The sequence below is a fragment of the Puma concolor genome, chromosome A2 (genome assembly GCF_028749965.1).
Source record: "Puma concolor isolate L17-30 chromosome A2, mPumCon1.1.hap2, whole genome shotgun sequence".
Classification (NCBI taxonomy): domain Eukaryota; kingdom Metazoa; phylum Chordata; class Mammalia; order Carnivora; family Felidae; genus Puma; species Puma concolor.
The window spans coordinates 132,371,483-132,396,209 of record NC_141668.1 but is presented as its reverse complement, the minus strand read 5'-3'; the positions used below and the strand labels follow the sequence as shown (position 1 = coordinate 132,396,209).

General features: G+C 42.2%; 2 protein-coding genes across 2 annotated transcripts in view; both read right to left on the bottom strand.

Moving 5' to 3' along the window:
• The window catches only part of FOXP1 (forkhead box P1), a 512,855-nt gene extending 495,084 nt beyond the window's left edge, over positions 1-17,771 (bottom strand). The window contains exon 1 of the mRNA XM_086697593.1: positions 17,701-17,771. The gene's annotated coding sequence lies outside the window, so the exon portion shown is untranslated. The remainder of the gene's footprint in view (positions 1-17,700) is intronic.
• The window catches only part of EIF4E3 (eukaryotic translation initiation factor 4E family member 3), a 227,380-nt gene continuing 220,353 nt past the window's right edge, over positions 17,701-24,727 (bottom strand). Inside the window, exon 8 of the mRNA XM_086697604.1 lies at positions 17,701-17,830. The gene's annotated coding sequence lies outside the window, so the exon portion shown is untranslated. The remainder of the gene's footprint in view (positions 17,831-24,727) is intronic.

The following is a 24,727-nucleotide window of genomic DNA, read 5'->3' as shown; positions in this document are numbered from 1 at the left end:
GTAAGCACACTGCCATCCACTGTCGGGTCCAAGTTCAAAGTCATTACTTTCCCTTCTCCATCCCATGCCTTCCCTGCAGCAGGCATTCCCCGTATCTTTCCATTCTTTGCTATAACTTCTGTACCATCTGTCCGTACCTGCCTTCTGTGCCCACTATCATCACCCTAACTCAAGGTCTTTCCCTCCCCTTGAAGCTGTCACCATGCCTTAGGGTAGGAACTTTCCTATCAGGTGCCAAGTGATGCCCAGCGTTTTTATTAAGGTGGCTCAGATGATAAAACACCACTATTAAATTTTCAATGGAAATAGCAGCTGTAATTTTTTAAAGGTAATTATTGGTTAGAAACTAAGTCTGGTCTCAAACATTTCTAACAAAATACACCTTAATGGCGGGGCACCTGGCTGAGTCAGTCAGAAGAGCATCTAACTGTTGATCTCAGGATCATGATTTTGAGCCCCATGTTGGGTACAGAGTTTCCTTAAAAAAAAAGAGAGAGAAAAAAAAAAAAAAGACCTTAATGGCAATGAGGTGGGGGGAAGGGGAAGAAAGTATATATCCACTCATGAGGCAGGAAGAGTCTGGAAACACTAATCAGAGAGGACCTAAGTAAGCAGGAATGTCATAGTAAATATTGAAAATCTTATGTTTTTTTTTTTTGTTTTTTTTTTTTTCAACATTTATTTATTTTTGGGACAGAGAGAGACAGAGCATGAACGGGGGAGGGGCAGAGAGAGAGGGAGACACAGAATCGGAAACAGGCTCCAGGCTCTGAGCCATCAGCCCAGAGCCTGACGCGGGGCTCGAACTCCCGGACCGCGAGATCGTGACCTGGCTGAAGTCGGACGCTTAACCGACTGCGCCACCCAGGCGCCCCGAAAATCTTATGTTTTATGTCAGCCTAAATGTGGCCATTTAAAATGCAAAAATGATGCCTTTTCCCACTGCAATCTTCAAAGAAAAAGTGCCTCTTCGTGGAGGTATGCTACAGTAAATTATTTTGCGATTTAATGAGATTCTGAGTTCTCTCATATTTGGGCTTATATATGGACATGTGACCATTTGAGATGGACAGGTCTACACGACAAAACAGAGGACAGTTAAAAAAAACAGATTACCTGCTAGCATTCAATGCAAACGTCACTAGTTCATTAACTGACTTCTTTAACTGGATGTGTCAGTGTGGTATTCACAGGCTATAAGTGACTTCAAGTGGTTTTCTCTCAGATTATAATCCATGAGGGGTTATTTATTGCTGGGGTACATTTACACTAAATGAAGTGAATTTGAAGAACATTCTAATTTTTAATGTTTATTTTTGTGAGAGTAAGAGAGAGCAAGGCCACACACACGTGGGGGAGGAGCAGAGAAAGAGGGAGACAGAAGATCCGAAGTGGGTCTGCAATGACAGGAGAAAGTCCAACGCAGGGCTTCAACCCATGAACCGTGTGAGACCACGACCTAAGCCAAAGTCGGACGCTGAATGAACTGAGCCAGCCAGACACCCCATTTATTACTTTTAAAAATTTAAAGTTTGTTTATTTTTGAGAGAGACAAAAGAGCAGGGGTGGAGGGGAGAAGGGGGTGAGGAGGAACAGAGAGAGACAGACAGACAGACAGACAAGAATACAAAGCAGGCTCTAGGCTCCAAGCTTTCGGCACAGAGCCCAACTTGGGGCTCGAACTCACGAACCGGGAGATCACGACCTGAGCTGAAGTCAGACACTTAACCGACTGAGCCACCCAGGCGCCCCTAATTTTTTTTTTTTTTTGATAAAATAGTCAAGTGTTTTTCAACTTGACCAATGTTTGATCCCCTTTTCAAGGAAAAGAATTTCATAAAAAGATTCCTGATTTTAGAAATATGGAACTGGTAGGTTCTCTAACACTGGTGTCCAGTGGAAATACAAAGTGAGCCACGTATGCAATTTTTAATGTTCTCACAGCCACGTTAGAAAGGTCAGCAACATATAAAATTAATTTCAGAGATATATTGTATTTAACCCAATGGATCCAAAATCCTATCGCTTCAACATGTAACCAAGTGTCTTTGAAACCTGGTGTGTCCTTTATACCTCGCCCATCTCAATTCAGACTAGCCACGGACACACGCTCCACATGACCAGCAGCCACAGAAGACCAGCACTGGGTACTGAAAAGTACAATTCTCCAAGGTCATATTGCCATGTCCCTAGAAAAGAGATTTCCTAAAGAAACTCGTACCTGATTCTATTGTAGAAAATTACCATTATTGTTTGGGTTGACTGTTTACTTCTAAATGGAAGGTCTTTACCAGATCTAGATGGGAGTTCTCAGTAATTCCTATAGAACGTACATGTCTTTCACCTCCAAAAACTTCAAACGACTCCTTAATTTCGGGATGAAAATAACACCATTAATCGAGGGTTTGTTTTGTTTTGTTTTGTTTTTTAATGTAAGGTTCCTGTCCTTCAGGCTGATTCACAGCTGCCCAATGAATTATTAGGCCTGCAATATTCCCCAGGAAATCTCTTGCTTGAAGAATCTGTTTCATTAAGGAATTACTCAGTCTGAAGGAAATTTATTGACACTTATCTCATTTTCCCTCCTGCTTCTTGGTAAGCGACACCTGTGATGTGTCAAAGACAAATGGCTAAAGATGAGGGCCTCGAGCTGGTGCTGCAGGTATAGCTTCCCCTGGCTAGTCTCCACCATCTTTCCGTCCCACGGCAATGGGCGCACGGTGAGGTGAGACACAGCACCCTCTAGAGGATCCCACAGCAACAGCAGAAAATGGCAGAGGCCCCAGCTGCCCACCTCCAGGCCAACCAACAAGCAGGTATAGATAGAAGTTCAAGGAGCTGCAACCGCCCAATCTACCCAGATCCTCAAGTTCTGAACACTCAATCCCTTATCTCCGAAGAATTCTTATTCTCAGGTATATTTCTAATGAGCCCCCAAAAACGTAAGACCCTCGGAATCGACAGCAAAGCATCGGATCAAAGCACCCTAAAACGCAAAGTCCGGGAACGGTGTGGCTGCCATGACTTGGCGCATTATTCTCGTTTCCTTCATAAAAGAGATTTTAAAATAACGCTCCATTCACATATTTAAAGCACAAAGTCAACTAATATTTTGCTTCAAATAATTACATAGGTAACCTCAGCAAAAGCAATTCTGAAACATACAAGATCACCCAAGATAAAATTAAAGAAACATTTCTAACCCACTAACACCATTTCTCTTGTAACATTCAGCCTTGCATTCATCATACTGATTTGCATATTAGTGCTACATCCAACTCAGGTAACCATGACACCTCCAAAATAGATACAAGCAATAAACATGACCGAAACCCTGTCAGATTATTCAAGTGACAAGAATATCGGGAAAAGAATATTACAAGGTAATTTCTAATATTGAGGGTTTGTACCCATACATAAAATACCAACTGAAATAGATCTTCAGAATGAAATTTCCTAAAATGATTAAAGTAAAATGTGAAACCTCACAGTTTATACAAGACAAGAAACATTTGGCTGCAAATGGTTTTATAATTTTGCTAATTAAAAATTATCCCATTTTCACTTTGGATTCATCATGTAACAGAAACAGGAATAACCTTACCATGCCAGAAACACAAGCAAATGATTAAAGTTCTACTCTCAAAAAAATCTTTAAAAGTTGGCAAAACATTTCATTAGGCTACAAATCAAAATCCGTCTGTCCCTGACATCTCTTTAGTGTCTTCCAGATTCCACATCTACTTTTTTAATCACTCACTGAATCACTCAGAAATTAAAATATGTTAAAATACCACTCATCTTGGACCTCTAGAAAAGTCTTCTGGTATCATCCAACCTTCAGGCCCCTCCACACGAGCAATGGGCCCGAAATACTACCAAGTGATTTATGTAGAGTATTCAATAAGTTGCACAATGAGGGAAAAAAAAAATATTCCCAGAATCATGCCTTCGTCAATAAATCTGCTACATGAGAAGAATATAAATAAATACGAAAAAGGGGCCACCGTGAACTCTCTCTGGTGAAGTGTGCCAAGTGGAAATGGGTATAATATGATTAAAAATAAAATCTTTGAGCGCGCAAGGTGTTACCAACAAAATATGCTTTAAAAAAGAAGGATGTGAGTGGCAAGGAGGTTGACTGATGAACACGTATTTCTCAGTAGAGCTAATGAAGGCAATGTTTACAGCTCATACTTATTTATTTATGCTTCCCTCCCCTGAGCCCTCCGTGTGCCATGGGAGTCAGTGTGCGTTAATGGCACTGAACACCAGACAACCTTCCAACTGCGAGTTGCAGTCACGGTGTCAGTGGAAACAATGAATCACAGACATGCAACCTGGGATGAGTTGTGGCAGCACCTTACACGTGTCACCAATGTGTCATGTGACATGGCTGTTGCCATGGTGAGGCTCCATGTTCGGGAAATGTGTTAAGTCTCCTAGAAGGCACCCAGCCATCCCCCAAGTTACCCAGGCCCGTGAAGGCATTCTGAAATCTTTCTACTGTCGGTAACACTGCGATTGGCTTCCTCGCTGGGAGTCTTGGTGAAGCAGGGGGGGAGGAAGTCACTTGGGGAAAGCTGAAAGAGAATCAAGTAGAGCGTCCCCACTGTGTGGGGGCGGGAGGCTCCAGCCCAGCGAGAAGAACAGTATCTTTAAAAAGAATTACTCAAGGGGTCGCCTGGGTGGCTCCGTCGGTTTAAGCGTCCGACTTCGGCCCAGGTCATGATCTCACGGTTCGTGAGTTCGAGCCCCGCATCCGCCTCTGTGCTGACAGCTCGGAACCTGGAGCCTGCTTCGGATTCTGTGTCTCCCTCTCTCTCTCTCTGCCCCTCCCCAGCTCGTGCTCGCATTCTGTCTCTGTCAAAAATAAATAGACTTAAAGAAAGAAAGAAAGAATTACTCAATTCTTTCAGTGGGATAAAAGCGGACTGGCCCCCCCCCCCCAAAAAAAAAGGGGGATAATTCTTACGTGACTTGAATCATTTTTGTGCATTAAAACAAGGGGCAAAGAAAAAAAATAAAATAAAATAAAATAAATAAAACAAGGGGCAAAGCTAAAGAGGCCAGAAACTACACGATTTCTTGAGTAGCATGCAGAACCCTTCACGTGGATGAAGGATGTATGGACGCACCAGTCCCATCATCTTCACAAAAAACCCTCCTCTTGGGTTTCTTACCAGAGTCTCCAATTTGACCCTAGCACTGCCTCTGTCACCTGAATATATGAATACCAACTGTATCAGACTCACAACCCCGAGGCTTCAATACTCGAGAGGACTGAGGGAGCCTATGTGACACATGGCAGTCACACACAGCAGGGTGCTACGGCAGGGGCCAAGAACCACAGGTGTCACTGTTACTTCCGTACGGCTACTTGGCTTGGAACGAAACGAAGCCTGTTCCAGCACGCTGAGTTCAGGGGAAGATTTACCATTCTGTAGCAACGGTTTCCTCACGTGCCAGCTTCCCAAATTTGGAATTTAAGAAGTGGGTTAAGAAAAGTCAAAAATGTTCCCTTTCTAAATGATAAAGACAGTTTTGTCAAAAAAAAAAAAAAAAAAAAGAGGCAACTTTAAGTGAATTATATGTAAATGTAGACACATAGAAAAAAAAAAAAAACCATGCCCCTGTGACTATAGGTGTTCTGAGAAACAACCAAGCTGGTCACAGGATACCTAAAAGCAAACAGGAGAGGTAACACCTGAAGAAGCAAAAAGGGTCCTGAGCCTGGAGAAGACTCAAGAAGGACCCCGGACCCATCTGAAAATAACTTAATGGGTTTTCATGCAGAAGAGATGGACTCTGGGTCACCTGGGCGGCTCAGTCAGTTGAGCATCCGACTTCTGCTCAGGTCAGGACCTCACGGTTCATGGGTTCCAGCCCCGCATCGGGCTCTGTGCTGACAGCTCAGAGCCTGGAGCCTGTTTTCAGATTCTTTGTCTCCCTCTCTCTCTGCTTCTCCTCTGCGCACACACGCTCGCTCTCTCTCAAAAATAAATAAAACATTTTTAAAATTCTAAAAAAAAAAAAAAAGAGATGGGTTTTGTAGAATCTCAAGGTACCAAAGCAAACATTTAAGTGGCAAGCCTGTGGGCCGCAGATTTTAGTGCAATTTAAGAAGGAACTTCCTAGCCCTAAGGATTGGTCAAAGATAAAATGAGCTTCCCGAAGGATGTTAAGTTGAGCGTCCCAGAGTTACTCAGATAGTCTGGATGTTCGTGTAGCAGCAACACAGCCTCAAAGATTGAGGCACAAGACGCATGGGGACAGCAATTGGCTTCAGTATTGCTTTGCACACTAAGTATCTAGGAGTCTTTCGGGTGCCTGGGTGGCTTTGTCGGCTGAGCACCCGACATTGGCTCAGGCCACGATCTCACAGCTTGTGAGTTCGAGCCCCGCATCAGGCTCGCTGCTGTAAGCCCAGAGCCTGCTTCGGATCTTCTGTTCCCCTCTCTCTCTGTCCCTCCCCCGCTCGCACTCCCACACTCAAAAATAAATACAACATTTAAAACAAATTTTTTTAAATGTCTACGAGTCTTTGAACATATATGATGTATATCACTAGGACACAGAGGTACACATACAAAAATGCATAAAATATGTATCCTGGGAAACTACAGAAACATAATAGCAGATTGCTATAGTAATCCAAAAGCACCTTCTGTTTTTAATTTAGGGCCTAGTTTATGGCTAATAGCTACCTACATCATTTACTGAAAGTTTACTTATGTGCCAACTCTTTTGTAATGCGTACTTTGTTATGTAGCTCCAGTTCAGTGCTATTCTCATTCACGTTTTAAAGGTGAGGAAACTGAGGTACAGAACAGTGTAACTTACCCAAGATTCTACTGTGAGTAGGTAGCAGAGCCAGGATTCAAACCCAAGTTGTCTGGCCAACATCCTGTGTTCATAATCACCACATTCAGCTATTTATTACACATTAAAGGTTCTACGTCTTGGTCTGGATCATGGGATACATTTATTTTTCATTAAATAAATAAATAAATAGATAGATAGATAAATAAATAAATAAATAAACTAACCCTTTGCAAGGCTTTCAACACAATTCAACCTTTGCTGTATTCTCTCTGCCACTTCCTACATTTTCTATTACAATGGACATTTCTGTAAAGACATATTTGCTTCTTAAGGGTTCATCTTTTCTAGATATTTATTCCCCAGCTGCAATAACAATACCTTGGTTAATAAATTATGGCATGCTGAAAATCAGAAACTTCTTTCCTTCACATCCCAGCCAATTTTATCATGACACATGATAACAAAATATTGCTCTAGATTATTCTCCTGTGCTTTTCCTGAAAAACTTCCTTTTCATTTCTCTTCCCTGATGGTACATTTTTTTTCCCTTACTCAATGCTGTGTTATAACCTGGCCTGCATTTGATTAAAATGCTCCACTCCCCAAGTTCACTCCTGTCCACGTTCACCCCTGTCCCGACATCCCTCATGCACCTGTTTTACAAGATAAAAGATTAAAATCTTCGACACAAAATGGAGCGAGAACCCTTATTTAAGACGTCTTCCTTCCCGGATGCTTTCACTCGTTGTTTTTGTTTGTTTGTTTTGTTTTGTTTTTATCATTCTTGTCCTCTAGAGATTTCTTTACAGAAAATCAAAAGACACACGTTCTATGTGCCCTGGTCTCCATTTCCCTCATTGCAAAGTCAGGGACATTTAGAAGAAAATGTCCTACTTTAATCATTCAATAGCACCTCTCAGAGTTCTGCCATCCCCAAGAACCACCTGTGTAATAATTTTCGTATTTTTCCTTAAATGTCTCAATTTTATTAAATGTTGCATTGAAGGAGTATTTGCGGATACCCCAGACCTGACGCACGAGTAAGAGTTCTGGCTACGTACTGAACGTGTAATACATATTAAAAGTCCTACCTAACTCTCAGATTCTCGAGAATGTTCACGTGCGTCTCCTCTTCAATTCTGCTGGGGGATCTATGACCCACCTCAGAAAGTGCTTGGCACTGAAGAGACATGGAGGTCACGTCACTTTCAAGGTCTACTTTTCTTCCTTGACCCGTCTTCCCTTTCACTTCATCTTTTACCCGTGGCCTCACTTTTACTTCCAGTTTATATTTCTCTTCTTTTAAATACAGGAAGGAGGAGGGAGACCCCCACACACAGACCTCTCACCCTCAATCAATAAATAATCCAATCACATAGAAGGGCTTCTCTCCAGATGAGATGGGTACAAAAATGAAGACATTATTATCTCATCAGAAAGTGAAGAGCTCAAGTGTCAGAGAACAAGAACAAAGAAGTGAATCCCCAGCATGGCTTCGCGCTCTATCTTCTTCAGACTAGGGCTCGGCAAACCACAGGCCCTGGGGCCAAACTGAACCTGCCGCCCATGAGCTAAGAACAGTTTCGCCATTCTTGCAGGGTTGGGAAAAAATTAATGCTACTACTTCGTGTCGAGTGGAAATTCTACAAAACTCAAACTGCACTGTCTGTCAATAAATTTTATTGGAAACACAGCCATGCCCACCCATTCGCGGGTCGTCTGCGGCTGCTTTCGCACGACAGTAGCGGTAACAGACTGCGGTGCCCAAAGGCTAAAATATTTACTACCGTGATCAGAAAAAGTTTGCTGATCCCTGATAGGGACAAAGATGTTATGCCAGCCTTTTGCCATCACACACTTACATGAGTACAAGTCCCCCTCCCCCCACCAAAAAAAAAGCAGGAATAAAAAGAAAAGCATAAGGAATCTCCAAGTGTTCAGCACCCAGATCAGATAAAACCTTCCGTTGGTACCTGCAGCACTGGCTGGAGGCACAGACACCAGCCGATCGGTAACACGTGTTCCCGCCGCCTGATTTCTCATGCAATTCTGAGGGCTATTAACCATCCTAACAGTAAACGATCCCGATACCTTTTTAAAGCTACAACATTATTAACAATTAAAAAGCTGCCACCACACATACACAATAACTTTCTTGTACTTTAATATGCATATCCATAGTCTGATTATACCAGCGTGGCGAGATTGACAGGAAATGCTGAGTGTAATGGCTCCGAAGGAGACACTACATTGATCAGTAAATAATACACGTTTTTTGAAACTGTCTAACTGCATATTTACACTTGTCAACTCTTATACACTTTGGTGACAGACTTCTTTCTCCAACATCTATGTAAAAAATTCTAACACTGATTTTTAAAATGTTTTTAATAATTACAAAAAAACACATCTAGGACGTAGAGGGTTCAAATTATACCCACCACACAGTGCCCCCTGGAGCATTAATTTCTACATCCTTAACATTCCCAGTTACACCAGTGTATTTGCAAATGTCTCAAAAAGGTTAAAATACGGGTTCCAAGTAACCTACTTCTAGTGCTTGCAAGGGGCCAAGCACTGTATTAAGGACTTTACAGCCGACAGGGTAGATGCTACCATTGCCCCCATTTGACAGATGAGGAAACTGAGGTTTGAGGAGGATACATGACCTGGCCACAGCCATAGAATGAGTGAGACCTGGGGCTATCTACCATTACTTCAGACACCATGCTCCCCTTAACCCATACGAGGTTGTGGAAATCTGTATTAAACACATTTCCCAGGCATCCTGAGGGACCGCACTGTGAAAACCATGGCCCCAAGGACTCAGAGGTGAAGGAGAATAAAGTCTGATGGGCCCTGAGTTCAAGTTCCATCTCCTCCCCTCCAAACGCCGACCACGGGAGAATGAGAGAGAAATATGTCAGGTAAAGTCATTTTATCTATACTGTCCAGAAAATTACTTTACTCTTGGCTGATTAGGTTAGCATCTCCTTGCCCCAAGACTCCGTATCAATTAAATGACACCAGCAGCTGAGAGCTGGGCGAGGTGGGGTGGAGCACAGTGGGACAGAGACCTGGTTCTACCCAGTGACAGACTAGGTAAGGAGCCAGACAAACCCCTCACCCCCACCCACACACAACTGCTTTTATTATAAGAGTGCTCAGATACATAAAGAAGTAGAGGAAAGAGCATAATGAGCCCCAGATAGCCATCACCCAGATTCCAGAATATCAAGATGCTGCACCATTTGTTCACTCCTGAAGACTTGTGAAGGAAATCACAAATGACAAGCCATTTCACCCTACACAATCCAGTGGGCGCCTCTTAAAAAGTATGGAGAGAGGAATCCTTTCAATAATAACTGAATGCAGGTGCCGTGAAAAAAAAAACAAGTCCACAGAGCATCCTGGGAGCTAGCGTGCTGGCCATCTAGCCGGCATGTCCATCCTGGAAGGGCAGGCATCCCTGTAGGCCACAGACAAAGGGCCTAAGTAACCTGTCAAGGCAGCAACACTTGACCTTTCCAATGCCTGGCTCTCGCCCTGGGCACAAAATTCCAGCAGCCAAGGTTCTGCCTTCCCGCACCCATTCTCAGGAGGAACTGGACTGCTGCTCCTATGTAGCCTGTTCATATCGAATCAAGGGAAAAAACTCACTTCCTCCAACATAAGGGACCCCACGAGCTGCCACTACCAGGAGCATCTTTACTTAGGAGAGAACTCAAGGAGGCACACAACACTGAGCCTACCCGCATGATTCTGGGAGATTTTAGACTGAGGAAAAGGCCAGTAGGTAAGGAATATTTCTGAAAAAAAAAAAAATTTGGAAGAAGCTATTTCCTTTTATATCACTGGTTCTATAAAAATCCTGTTTGTATATTAAGCTGCAGTTTTAAATGAGTTGGATTCCAATTTCTTCCACAAAGACAACTACAAGCCACAAAATCTTCCCTGCCTGAATCAAATAAAAGGGCCTTGAGGAACCACAGAATCTATTCAGAGATGAAGAGGCAGCAGGCCCTTGTGGTGAAGACACAGGCTTGGGAAGTGGCACAACTTAAGGTAAACCTCACTTACAAAACTTGCTCTGTGATCCGGAGCAGGTGACCGACCTAGGCACAGGGTTTCTGTCTTCTCAACAAGAAAACCGAAAATGGTAACATCCAGAAGATGGTGATGCTGTTTGAACGAAGTAACTCATGCAATATCCAAACCACGCTAGAACAACTAACGCCCCATGAATGGCTGCTGTAATTCTTTGTCGCGAACATTAATAAATCTCGCGGAACACAAAGAGGCATGAACGAGATTTCGTCTCAGGACCTATTCCAATCAAGTGGTCGGGGATGCACGGAACAGTGTGCACCGAAAATCCAAGCATCGCCATCAGAACAGACCAGGATGGGCCCCACTGATGTTGTCATCCTTGATTAAGGCCGACCGTACTCCCCCATCAACACGCGACAAGAGGTTAACAACTCACATGTTCATCTACAATCACTTTCCAGAACTCTGCTTACTAGGACCAAGACCACACAAATAATCAAACAATATGCTGCGATGAAATTAAAATGTACATTAACTAAATGGTGGTTAAATGCACTAATTGCTCATTTTTCTTTAAGAAGGAATTAAAACGATGGCAATTCTCAACAGGGCACCTCAGCAGCCCGCACTGCATAGAGACTAAGTGGAAATTTCCTTCTTTCAGTCTCTGTGCGTTACTTGAACCAAGTTAACAGAAAATAGATTATTGTTGAAAAACAACACGCAGTGTAATTTTAGTTCCTAGAATTTTACATCACAGAAGATATCATTTGAAATATAATAGTTGAATGCCTTCCTCCCTGGTACAGCCTGCTTCAGGGTATTGATAAAAACCAAGATTAATATGCAAAAGGAAACTGCAAGGCACTTGCCCTGCACCGGTCAGCACCTGGTACATGTGTGTGCTCCTCCCTTTGAGAAAGAAACTGCACTTGGAGAGTGAGAGTCTGGGTTTCATTCTTACCCCACCACTTCCTTCTAGGTTTGAGCCTCAGTTGATGCACAGGTAACAAGAGGGTGAGAATGGTCTCTTTTTTATCTTTTCCAAAGCTCAAGAATGAAAAAAAAAAAAAAAAAACTACAAAACTATAATGTTTCACATAGTTAACAACAAAACCAGATGAAAGGTAGAAAAACAAATACTTCACATCACACAGTTGTGGCAGACACGTGCCAAAAGCCCAACTGTTACACAACCAGATAACTGCTAAAACTGTGGTGTGTGAGATTTTCTCATTAATATAACAAGCATACAGTGTTTAACCGCTGGATGCCAGATATTAGAGTAAGTACTGGGTAAACAAAGGAAAACCATAAAGACTGGTCAAAAGCCACCGGATTGACATTATTTTGCTGATACTCATGCCAGTGGTCAATGTATAAGCTTGCCTCTAGGAATTCAGGTGGAGAAACTCTGAGGTCTAATCAGCACTCATCAGAAGGGAGAATGTGATCAATTAGTGATGTCTGTCAAGAACACAGGAAGGGGCAGCGGTAGGGGAAATGTAAGATCCAAAATGTGTCAAGAATGTTCACCACCTTTGATTTAGGCAAGGGTTTGATGCTTTTGTGTAGATGTCATGTGAACAAAAGCCTGCCCAATCCATTAAAAGTTTACTCTACAGTGAATTTGTATGTCCAGAAAAATGTGTGTATAATCCCATAAGGGGCTTAGAGAGGAATGGAAAATCTCTGCAATATAAATGCAGATTACCTTTATTACAAAATTGGATCATATTCTCATTCCTAGACTAATTTCCTATATCATAAAACCTATATTCAATTTTATAAATAGCATACACTAAGAATCATAAATTCAGTTAATGCAGAAATTTAACAGATTTTTTTTTAATAATAGTGAGAAAAGGCTGTTTTCGAGCAAGGATCTGAAAGGACAGAAAGGACCCTTTCTTTGAAGATATGTTTTTTCCCTCTGACTCTACCTCCTTGGGGACATAACTAGAGAAGAAATAAATTTCACAGCTAATATATATGAAGTAACATGTTTAACATTATCCAATGAATTTATATCTACCTACACCATATAAATTTATCTCACATAAACTGTCACCTCCAACAGAATTCATTAAAACAATGTTATAGCTTCTGAATTAAATGCAACCTTCTAATTGGAATTTCATCTTACAATAGTAGTGGATTTTCTTTTTTAATTGACAAAGGGAATAATTCATTAGTTTGTCTTACAGTTCTGTCTGAAAAACTGAAAAGTAAATTTGACACAGGTGTTGGCTGGCCACTGCTGTGAAGTACGGAGAGATGGGGGTGGGATGGGGACTGGACGTTCCTTCATCATCCTCAGAACTCGTTGTGCTGCTTATGGGCAGGGAAAGGATGGACACTCTCGCTCTCACCATCCTGAATGACTACACTACTAATATATTCCATTACCTCCACGTAAATGTCATGTTAATTTCTGATCTTCATCAAGCCAGACAATGGTTTCCACCTTGGCCCCTAGCCAATTAGCTGTGTGGAAAATATTCAGCCAATTACATTACCTCTATTAGGTTAGCGACTGGAGAGAAAGGCAAAATAAACACCTCGAAAATACTTCGGAGATAAAATGTAAGTTGACACTGTCTTCGCATGCTGGAGCCCAAGTTATACAATCTGATAGGCAGCTGCCAGCACTCATAACTGCTTATTAAATCTAGCCACTCTTTATGTCGTGAGTGAAGATCTGTATTTTTACCAATATTAGGTTCATTGTGTTATGAAAGAGACCAAAATACTTAAGATCATTCGCTCCAGCTTATAAAACATATTATGTAGTTTATTAAATTGCTAAAATTACTTTTCAAACTCAAAATTTCAGGGCCTGGAAGTTTAAACACAACAAAGTGGCTTTGCCCACTGACAGGTTCCAGCACAACGCGGCTCAGAAGGGGAGCCCATCAGACAGCTTTCCTGTCCCAAAACACCTGCTACCTGCCCCCACCTCTTCCTGGAAGCTGCACCACCACCACCACCGCACCCCAAAACCGATGAAAAAAATACACATTCTCAAGTTTTATACAAAAGCAAGGAACTCCCAGCCAAAACATAGCCCATTCTCAAGTCTTAAGTGAGAAGAATTATTTCCCGTGTTTTTCCTTCATCCAAATAGCTTATAACTAGGAATGTCATTATGAGAGAGATCAAATAAGCAACTGTAGGCAAGTAAGGAAAAACAATTGGCGACAGAACAATGTCACCTGGTGCTACATTCTTACACCAGATCCCCCAGCAAAACACAATTTACTACTAGAGAGTGGGCAATGCCAAGGCACAGGCTGAATAACAAGCCAGCAATTCACCACCTCTACTCAACTCTTCTCAGGAAAACTCTATGCAAATCCAGACTGTTATTATCACATTTATTAATAACACTGTGGCTAACTGCCTATTAAATATGCAGCAGACTGAGCCACTCTTCACTCGTGGAGTCTCGTGATGTGCATCAGATAGGTATCCATATCAACTTCAGCTTCACGCCAGAGAAACAGGAGCCAACTCGTTCCCTGCTGGTGAATGGTGGCATTAAAGAACTACATCACAAAGAGAGACCTCAAGCACTCAGCCTTCCTTTTCTCTATCTTGCACCTAAGGTAATGTATTATGCAGGCATGGTTATCACCGGCATAACATGAGTACACTGCCCATTTTGTTACCTTAAACATTTGCTGTAATGATCTCTTTGCACAAACCTTTTCTCAGATGGTTTCACTGCCTTGCATGTGAGTAACAATTTGTTGTTCTGGCTGCCTATGCCTGTGACTGTGACCCTGTTCTACCATGAGGACATTTACCATGAAACACTGCACTCAGAACTGGAGTTTATTTTGAGCCTAAAGACTCCAAATTATGAGCAGTTAACAATGAATTGTGCTTCTTTTGGTTACTCAATAAATTGTAATGTCCTAAAAAGCCACAGGACAGTGGATACATTTTTGACAGTGAAAGGACTATCAGATACAGAGTGCCTGCAAAGCCAGGTTACTGCATCATGGAGGAAAAGAATTAGTCTTTTGGAAAACCTTGGAGGTGGGCTTTGACAAAGAATAGAAGGACAGAAAATCGGAACACATGCCCCAGCTCATCAGATTTCAGGTACTTCTATTTTCTACTAAAAACATAGTGAAGGGCACTTTATCACAATCTGATAAATATAAAGCACTTCCTTAATAAAAAAAAAAAAACTGGTATTCAATTTTATCAATTCAGAAGAGAGATCATTTTCATTATAGTTCTTCAGAATGATTTTTCAAATAGCAGGCCTCACCCAATGAAATTAATCAATAAAATGAACCCAGTCTTTAATCCATTCATGTGGTTTTGTTTAATTTCATACATCAATTTTATGATAGTGAGATTGAGTCACTTTCCCAATACTGACGACAGAGATGACAGGTATTCTCAAACCTGACTTTGTTACTATTTCAGTGCCTTCAGAATTCCAACCACTTCTATGAATTCTCATGTGTGTATGAGACAGACCCCGGCTTTGGTCTCAACTCTACCTGGATCCTAAAAGATACAATTTTTCATAATGCATGCTATCTGCTCACTAGTCTGCAGACCATCCACAGAAGTCTATCATAGCTATTTAGCAGTGGAAAGCCCTCAGAGGAACTTCATAGGTGAGAAATCAAAGGACTTCCCCAAGACCACCCAGGAAGATGATGGAGGACCTTTATCTGCTCTAAATTCCATGACTCCACTAACCATTTCTCCTCACTGTGGACACTCTTGCCTTATGTGTTCCCATTTACAGTTAGCCTTATTTCTTGCCAATTAAAGAAGGAATGTCAGGAAGGTAAAAGACTGTTTTTCCTCAATCTGAAACTCCAGAAGAATACAGTACCAAACTAGCCTACGTGGAAGTGAATTTTAGAGCTCCCAGGCTCTTTGAGGATCACCTGGTCAATAATAATTGCCTTAGTTACTTCATTAGGGCTTTTTTTTTTTTTTAATAGGTGAACTGAGAAGGAGGTCACATTGATCTCTAACTGTAAAATCTTTTACTATCTGTCCCAAATAACTAAATGTATAACAATGTCTTAAGGAGACACTTGTCAGAGAAATTTTACTCAACTGGCTAGATGTCTCAACCTCTATACCAGAGATAGACAAGAAAAAAATCACTGAGGACAAAAATCGTTGAGGACAAAAGGAAGTAGGCTCCAGTTCTGACCAAGCCCAGGGATTTAGACAGCTCAATTAGACTCTAAGGGCTTCAGCTATTCCATCTATAAAATGAGGGCTTTTTGGGGCACCTGGGTGGCTCAGTCGGTTGAACATGTGACTTTGGCTCAGGTCATGATCTCACAGTTCCTGAGTTTGAGCTCCACGTCGGGCTCTGTGCTGACAGCTTGGAGCCTGCAGCCTGCTTTGGATTCTGTGTCTCCCTCTGTCTCTGCCCCTCCCCTCCTCGTGCTCTCTCTCTCTCTCAAAAATAAACAAGCATTAAAAATTAATGTTAAATGAGGGCATTTAAATTGACATCTTCTAAGGCCTTGGTAGCACTGCCAAATAGGATGCTCTAACCTGTGTGCTTTATTTTAAATGTAGAAAATCAGGGGTACCTGGGTGGCTCAATCAGGTAAGCGTATAACTCTTGATTTAGGTTCAGGTCATGGTCTCATGTTTGTGGAATCGAGCCCCACTTCAGGCTATGCACTGATCATGGGAATTGCTTGCGATTCCTTTCTCTTTGCCTCTCCCCCCTCTCAAAACTAAATAAATAAACTTAAAAATAAATAAGTAAGTAAGTAAGTAAGTAAATATAGAAAGTCACAATAGAGACTAACCTGTCCCATATCAGATATCTATTAGGTCTCCCAATTTCCAATAAAATTCTCTTTCTCCTTCACTACACTTCCCTCCACTAAAAAGAACCTGTTTCAAACACAGTCACACTAAGACAAACAAGATGGAGTTTACACCAATGGCTCTTATCACTAAATCACTGAATACAAAACTTGAGATGAGATGGTTCCCCATAAAGGTGACCTCTTCCTATGACAAAGCTACCAGTGAATGATGTCAGTTTTTATCCACAACACCTGGCCTCAACCAATTATTTTCTCTGTAAAGGCAAGTCACAATTGTTCCTTCGTTACTATAAAAGAGCCACTGGTTGCTCAGGAACATGGTACAGTCCATCAAATACAGAAAAAACATATAAGAGGAAACGATCATCATGTCTCTTCTGACCTCCCTTAAAAACTACAATTAGTATCTTAGTGAGGTGAACAATGATTGAAAAAAATGCTCATCTTTCTGAATATCTTTGAGAGTCCAGTATCTTTCTTAAGAGCCCTTAGCATGTGGAAAGCTTGGGATGAGACCTTCCTAATGAACAAATCAGCCTTAAATTTCCTCTAAAACCCAAGATGAGGTCATTATACTTTTATACCACGGTGGCTCCTTTTTTTGCTGAGTTATGATAGGACCAAAAAAGTAATTATTCTTTTAATTATGCATGTGGTTCATAATTTAGATAGCCCACCCTTCACAGTATGAACACACACACACACACACACACACACACACACACACACACACACACACAAATAAGTTCTCCTGTGTCCTGTTATGACTTTGATAAATCCTCAGATCACTGCAGGGGTTATTCAAGAGGGTTACAGCAGAAAAAAATATCAGAGTTGCTCCCTTCTTTCAAAATGAGAATCTCTCACCCTCAGTATGCAATTGTTATGATGAACTTAGGACTTCTATCAATTTCCTGCACTGTGTGTGACCCCTGCGGCCACTTTTTTGTCTTGTGAATTTTCACACAAATAATCATAAAAGTTCACTTACCCTTTCGGCCAGCAAGCATCACATCCACCCGTTCATGGTTGGCAGCAAATCAGAGAAGGGCTGGAAGCCTTCACCATTGCCCAAATGTTCCGTCTGGAAACTGGAATTGTCAGCAAAAGGTCCTGGGACACTGCAATACAAAAATATTTTTTACACATAACTAAGATGTAGCTTCTAAAACCACCACTTCCTTAAACTTAAAAACAGCAAGGCAGACATAGAATCTAGAGGTAGGGGAAAACACCTTTAAAATGAGGGTAGATCAATATATCAAATGTGATGTTGTAAAATATGAACCGGAAATACTGTTGTGAAAGATACATTTACCCATTACTTCAACACATACACTGAAATGTTTTGTTTATCCTAGATTCGGTGCAAAATATTTTACATATTTTAGCATTACAAAAATATCATGTCCCATTATAGAGTGCTTAGCTAACAATAAGGTGTTTTAACTCAAATATTACATGGATAAGTGTGCCATTTCCTATTAAGTAATTATCTTTCCTAGAGAATGAAAAAACATGAAAATTTAAATAGTGATAATTTTAAAAAAATGTAATGTTTATTTATTTTTGAGAGACAGACAGAGCATGAGTAGGGGAGGGGCAGAGAAAGAGGGAGACACACAATCCAAAGCAGGCTCCAGGCTCTGAGCTGTCAGCACAGAGCCTGATGCGGGGCTCGAACTCATCAACTGTGAGATCGTGACCTGAGCCAAAGTCGGACGCTCAATCGAATGAACCACCTAGCACCCCCCCCTTTTTTTTAATTATTTTTAAATAATAATGAACACTTCTCCTCCAAAATAATTTTTTAAATGCACAGGAGTTACTGAAGGAGCAAACCTCTGGGAGGTATCTCCATCAAGACAGAACGTACTATGTAATATACAGGCCTCAAAGTGGAGAAGCCCGAATTCTGAACCTGATAATTGTCGCCCGTTGTGTGGCCCCAGGAAAGCCATTTACTATCTCAGGATGCCAGCTTCCTCATGTGCAAAGATCGGGGCAGTAACTGATGCTCCCCAAGTCCCTTCTACTGCTTAGCTTTCTTGGGTTTTTTTTGTTTTGTTTTGTTTTAATAAAGTATATTTATTCTGAACAAGCTAAGCTATTAGCTTCTCCTTTCAGATTCCTGATTAAAAAGAGTTTTATTGCGTATCACTGTTACATCGATCTGCCATCAACACTGAAGATGTGCTACAGGCAGAGAGGGCTTTCTTCGCACATGCACAGAATTCTCACCCTGGCACTAGTGCCCAGCCCTGGTGAGCTGCCACCCTGGGTGGCTGACAGCATCCCCTGGGTGCCCATGGAAGGCTTCCATTTCTCTCCAGGGAGTACAGTTCCAACTACGAGGGAAATCTGCCAAATGTATTACACATGACTGTTTCTCGAACTTTTGCGTGTATAAGCATAACTTGGAGTCACACAGCAAAAAGAGATGGGCTGAGGTTGTTTGCCATCGTTAGGATAAAAACCAAACATCCTTCTGTGGCCTACAAGGCCCTGCAAATTGGTCACTTCCTACTTCTCTGACACCTCCAGCCACCAACCCAATCTTCAGCTACAACACAGGTACAGGGGCCTTCCTTCCACCCCAAGCAAGCTATGTTCTTCCACCTCAGGACTGGAGCCCTTGCTTTTCCATGTTGAATGCCATGCCATGAGCCTACTACACAAGTGGCTTTCTCTGGATCACTGGATCTTAGGGGCAAAGGCCGCTGCAAGAAGGCTGTCCTGCCTACCTACATAGGCTAGATCCCCAGCGACTCTCAGTGATATCACTCTATTCGCTTTCTCCAGAGCTTCTGTCATAACCTAGAAACTTTTTTCTCATGTATTCGCTTGTTGTTCCCGCTTGAATATGAGCTCCACAAGATAAGGGAGCATCTCTGCTGTATTTATCGCTGTACTTCAAAACTTCAGAAAAACGCCTGGCTCACAGCAGGCATTCAATACAGATTTACCAGCTCAACAAATGAATCAACCATCGAAAGAAGTCATTCTTCAGCATCCTACAAAAATATAAGGGCTATTGACCGGAAACTCACTATGTGCTGGATATTGTTTTAAGTGTTTGACAACAATTATCGCATCTACTTCTATTCTTACAACAAAGTTCCCGGTGGACAATGTTATAATCTTAACCCACAGATAAGAAGACTGAGGCAGAGTCTTAGTAACTTGCCCAACATCACACTGTGTCAGGGGCTTGACTCTACGAAGTGCACTCACACAAGAACTCTGTATTTTCCAGCCAATACATTAATACAAACAATTTGAGCGCCTGCCTTGCACGAGACACTCTTCTGACTGAAGCTTGCTGCAAGGTCTTGTAGAGGATCCTTAGCCCTTCTGACCCTGAGCTTCCTGCTTCACACAGGGAAAGCTACCGTACCCCACAGAGACCAGGCAGACGAGACAAGAGAGCAAAATAGGCCAGGTGTGTAAGGTACAGGGAGCTATAGGGAAGGTAGCAACCTGGAAGACGAGCAGTTTTTCAGCTAAAGAGGGCAGCTGGTGCACACCAAAGCCAATTATTGCCACAAAGAAACATAAGCCCACGGCTTCAAGAACTTCCACGAGTACAAACAAAGGCAGGAATCATTACCATTTTGTGAAATTTCAGGATTTTTCAAAGATAGTAGCTAATCTTTTAACAGCATGAGAGAAATAAAGAAGAAAGAAAATGAAAGAAAAAGAAGAGAGAAAGAAAAGAGAAAGCAAACAAGAAAGAAAGAAAGAAAGAAAGAAAGAAAGAAAGAAAGAGAAAGAAAGAAAGAAAGAAAGAAAGAAAGAAAGAAAGAAAGAAAGAAAAAGAAAGAAAGAAAGAAAGAAAGAGAAAGAAAGAAAGAAAGAAAGAAAGAGAAAGAAAGAAAGAAAGAAAGAAAGAAAGAAAGAAAGAAAGAAAGAAAGAAAGAAAGGGAAGGGAAGGGAAGGGAAGGGAAGGGAAGGGAAGGGAAGGGAAGGGGCAGAGGAGAAGGAAGGAACTTGCAACCCCTATACCAAATGACTGCTGAGGTCATTCCATGTCAGTGATTCTAGAGAAATTCAGCAGCACAGAGAAGCTGTACAAGCGAACACAAAACAACAAAGTAGGTGTCTGGGTAGATAAAGGCTTTCTAGAGGAATTATCGTGAACAAGTTTTAGAAGGAAAAGGAAGGTGAGGTGGGAAAGGCATGCCACAAAACCAAAGTAGCATATTCAGAGGCTTGGAGGTGGGTAGGAGGAGACCGTCACCCTCAAAAGCAGCACGGGGGGTGGGGTGGAAGGGGGGGTGGAAGAGTTCATGTAGCTTTCCTCTTCATTCATGCTCGAAAAGCTGCAGGTTTCCAGCTAAGACACAGTGCTCTAAGGGTCTGACGGTTAGTGTTGTCCTGCTTGATTTCCTAAACCATTCAAGTTACCCCGCATATATGAGAATAAAAACCATGTACCACTACGGTTTGTTTGTATACGTTTTAAGAGTCCAAAAGCCCCAGAACTGAATTTCATCTCCACCAAGCTCTATAATTCTAACCAAAATTCTGAACTCCAGAAATTAAAAAGGACAGCCATTGAAATAAAAAAAAAAGTTAAAAATTTAAGCAACAACAACAACAACCAAAAACAGAAGCAAAGACAGACATCCAAATAAATTACCCAGAAAAGTGCCTAGAGGCAAAAACTGTCTACCTAGAATTATATAGCCAGAAAAAAAATTTCTTTGAAAAATGAGGATAAAATAAAGATCTTTTCAGACAAACAGAAGTTCACCATCTCTCTAGAAGGACATTCACAAAGAGGTATATCATTTAGGCCAAAAGAAAATGATTTCGGGAAGAAGGTTCTCTGACTTAGTTAGAAAGAGGGAGCCAGAATAACAAACTTATGAGTCAATGAAAAGGAAATCCATCAGGGTGACTGGGTGGCTCAGTCCATTAAGCGTCGGACTCTTGATTTTGGCTCAGGTCATGATCTCACGGATTCGTGAGTTTGAGCCCCACACAGGGAGCCTGCTTGGGATTTTTCTCTCTCCCTCTCTCTCTGCCCCCCCTACCCCCCCTTACACACACAGACTCTCCCTCTCTTTCTCTCAAAATAAATAAACTTGAAAAAAAAAGTAAGTGCATCAAAATGATGTGCATGTCTCAAAAATAAAAACTTCTTAAAATAAATTCAAAAGTCTGGCAACAGATCACAGGCTCCCTACTCCAGCTCACGTATTTACACTGTGGCAGTATCGATCACCAAGGCCTTATTCTGCAAACCTGAGTGTGCAACTGGGGCACCAGCTTGAAATGCATACTCCTGCCCCCCCCCCACCTCCAGTCCAGAGATTCAGGTCCCAGGAATCTACATTTCGACTAGACACCCAGGTAATTCTGATGAAGATGGGTCCCTCCACTTTGAGGGGCATGCAATGCTCTCCACCACTTTAGGGTTCGGAATTCAGCCAGCAGGGGGCTGAGCCCGAGGCTGATACACCAAAAGGACTTTGTAGCCTTCCTCTTCCTTAGGGCCCAGGAGAGAGCACCTTGAGGGGGGTTGGGCGGGGGGGGGGCAGCAACCCTGTCTCAACCCTACCAATCAGGAGCTGCAATAAATTAAAAGCCCTTTAACTTATTTTAGAGAAAAGCCTAGAAGAGCTGAAACATTAATCGTGCCATATTCAATCTGTTTTCCTAGAGATCTGAAAAACCAGATTGTCATCTTGGGGGTCATCAGAAAGAACAAAGCCTTCTCCCCTTCAATTTCCATATTTAAAATTGCATATATTCTTGCAAGGGCCACCACCCAGACTTTCCAGGTCCCGTGGCCCCTCCACAGTCTGACCGCAGAGAAAGAAGCCTGGGATGCCGTGGGGTCTTGCCTTGTTTTTTTGCTTTTTGGTTTTTTTTCTTTTGTAAGGAACCAAAGCCCAGGGCCTGTGGTTGCAAAACAGCTCCAGGAAAACAGGTAGAGGCAGCCACAAAACAACCGTGATGTTTACTTGTTTTGTTCTCCCCTGTTTATTTTTCCCTGAAGCAATCCTTGCTCAGTACAAAAGTCTGCGGGGAGCTGGAGAGAGCAGCTGTGGTTCCCTGAGGCCAAGACCTAGCAATCAAGTTGTTTACCAAACACTGCCAGGCACCGGGAACACAACAACCGCACAGGCTGTATTTGCATCTGTTTTTCAAAAACAACCTCCAAAAGTCTAGGGCTTGGCCTGGTACTTCCTTGTATGGCTGAGGGCAACTTGAAAATTAAAGGCATGAACTGCACTGGGTATTAGCACCCACGGCCTAAATGCAATGCATTATTCCATTTCTGTGGCATCCTCAGGAACATCCTACAAAAGGAGGACGGGAAGTCTGTCCTGGGTTGATACAGACAACACGTTCCCCTCCCTGGCATTTCCAAGCAAGCTAACAGTGGCCATCTTAGCAAATTAGCATTACCTGCCCACCATCTAACACCTGAACACATCCAGCAGCGGTCCTCAATCTCGAACAAGCACCGGGATCCCCAGGAAGGCTAATAAAACAGAGACTGCTGGGCCCCTCCACCAGAGGGGCTAATTCAATAGGTCCAGGTTTAGGTCCTGAGAATTTCTAGAAAGCTCCCAAGTGATGCTGGTGCAATTGGTGTAGGCACCACACTTCCAATGCCACCACTCTCGGACGTTAGATACATCCTCGTCATCCTGAACGCCTGGGAAATCGTTGGCCACTCTGACCTCTCCCACGGGTTATCTGAGTGAGTATGGCAGGGTCAAGCTCGAGGAAGTTCACAGAACAAAACACAGTATGTGGTTTTCCATGTGCCTCTCCAGATGCTCTGCCCATCATCCCCCCCCCCCCCCCCACCTCGCTCTGTGCCCTGGAGGGCTGCACCACTAGATACCCGTGTCCTCTGGCTTCCAGCTGGATACAACCAATGGACTTCTCATCTTAGGAGGACAGGGAAGATGGGGCATCCGTTGCCCAGGCTCCCTTGCCTGCAGGGAAATGCAGATTGGCTGAGTCCCTCTATGAAAGGTGACGTCTCCCAGCCCCCTCCATATAGTCTCCACCTTCCCATAACCACTACCTGCCCTTCCCTTGTCCTTCCCAGGCCCAAGGAGAGATAAAAGCCATCTTTTTCCCATGGGGGCCCTGACACAAAACTCAAATTCAACATGCTGTCCATTGGACCTCCTTTGGCTTTGGAATGCTAAATCTGTTATTTTACATGGCCACAGGATATAAGCATGCATGTATGTATGCACACATACACATGTAAATACAAATATACATGCATGTATGAAGTATACACACACACAAATGCACACATGAATGTACACACCCACAAATGTATATATTTATAGGCTTTTTAATGCAGCTGTATCAGATTGGTCAAAAGACCTGGGAGCCCCAAGGTCAAGGCCATCTCCTGTGATTTACACGGATGTTCCTTCAGGTCCCATGTGCTACAGGAAGAGTGGGCCCACTCTGTCTCATCGGTTACACAACCTGATGGGAAGGAGAGCATTTGTGAGAGCTTCAATCCTTCTCTAATTTATTAACTTCATTTCTTTTGTTGCAAATGGCACCAAAATAGAAAGGGAACAGAAGTGGGTGGAGCAGGCTCCATCATCAACTCCCGTGAATAACTTTCTGACAATGCTGAACCCAGTTCAAAAAGCACACCGGCTGCAAAAAAAAAAAAAAAAAGTGTGTGTTGTCAGTTCACAAATAAAATGCCAATCTGCCTCAACTAATAAGGCTTAGAAAAGAAGAATAAATAATACTTCTGCTTTTAAAATAATAATCACCTCAAATGTACCCTAAATAAGCTTCTGTCGGAAGAGCTAAGTTCTAAAGTTCTAGTAAAAATGGTCAACCAAATTTAACCAAGAGTCAACCGCACAAACGTTCTTGGCTTCAGCAAGCCCACCTGACTTCACTTAAATTCTCTAGAGCTATTCTTCTCTTGCTTAACTTTCACTAGCAAGATTTCTTTCAACTCATCAGAGGACTTTTTGATATTTATGCTCAAAAACAAGCTTTTAAGTAAA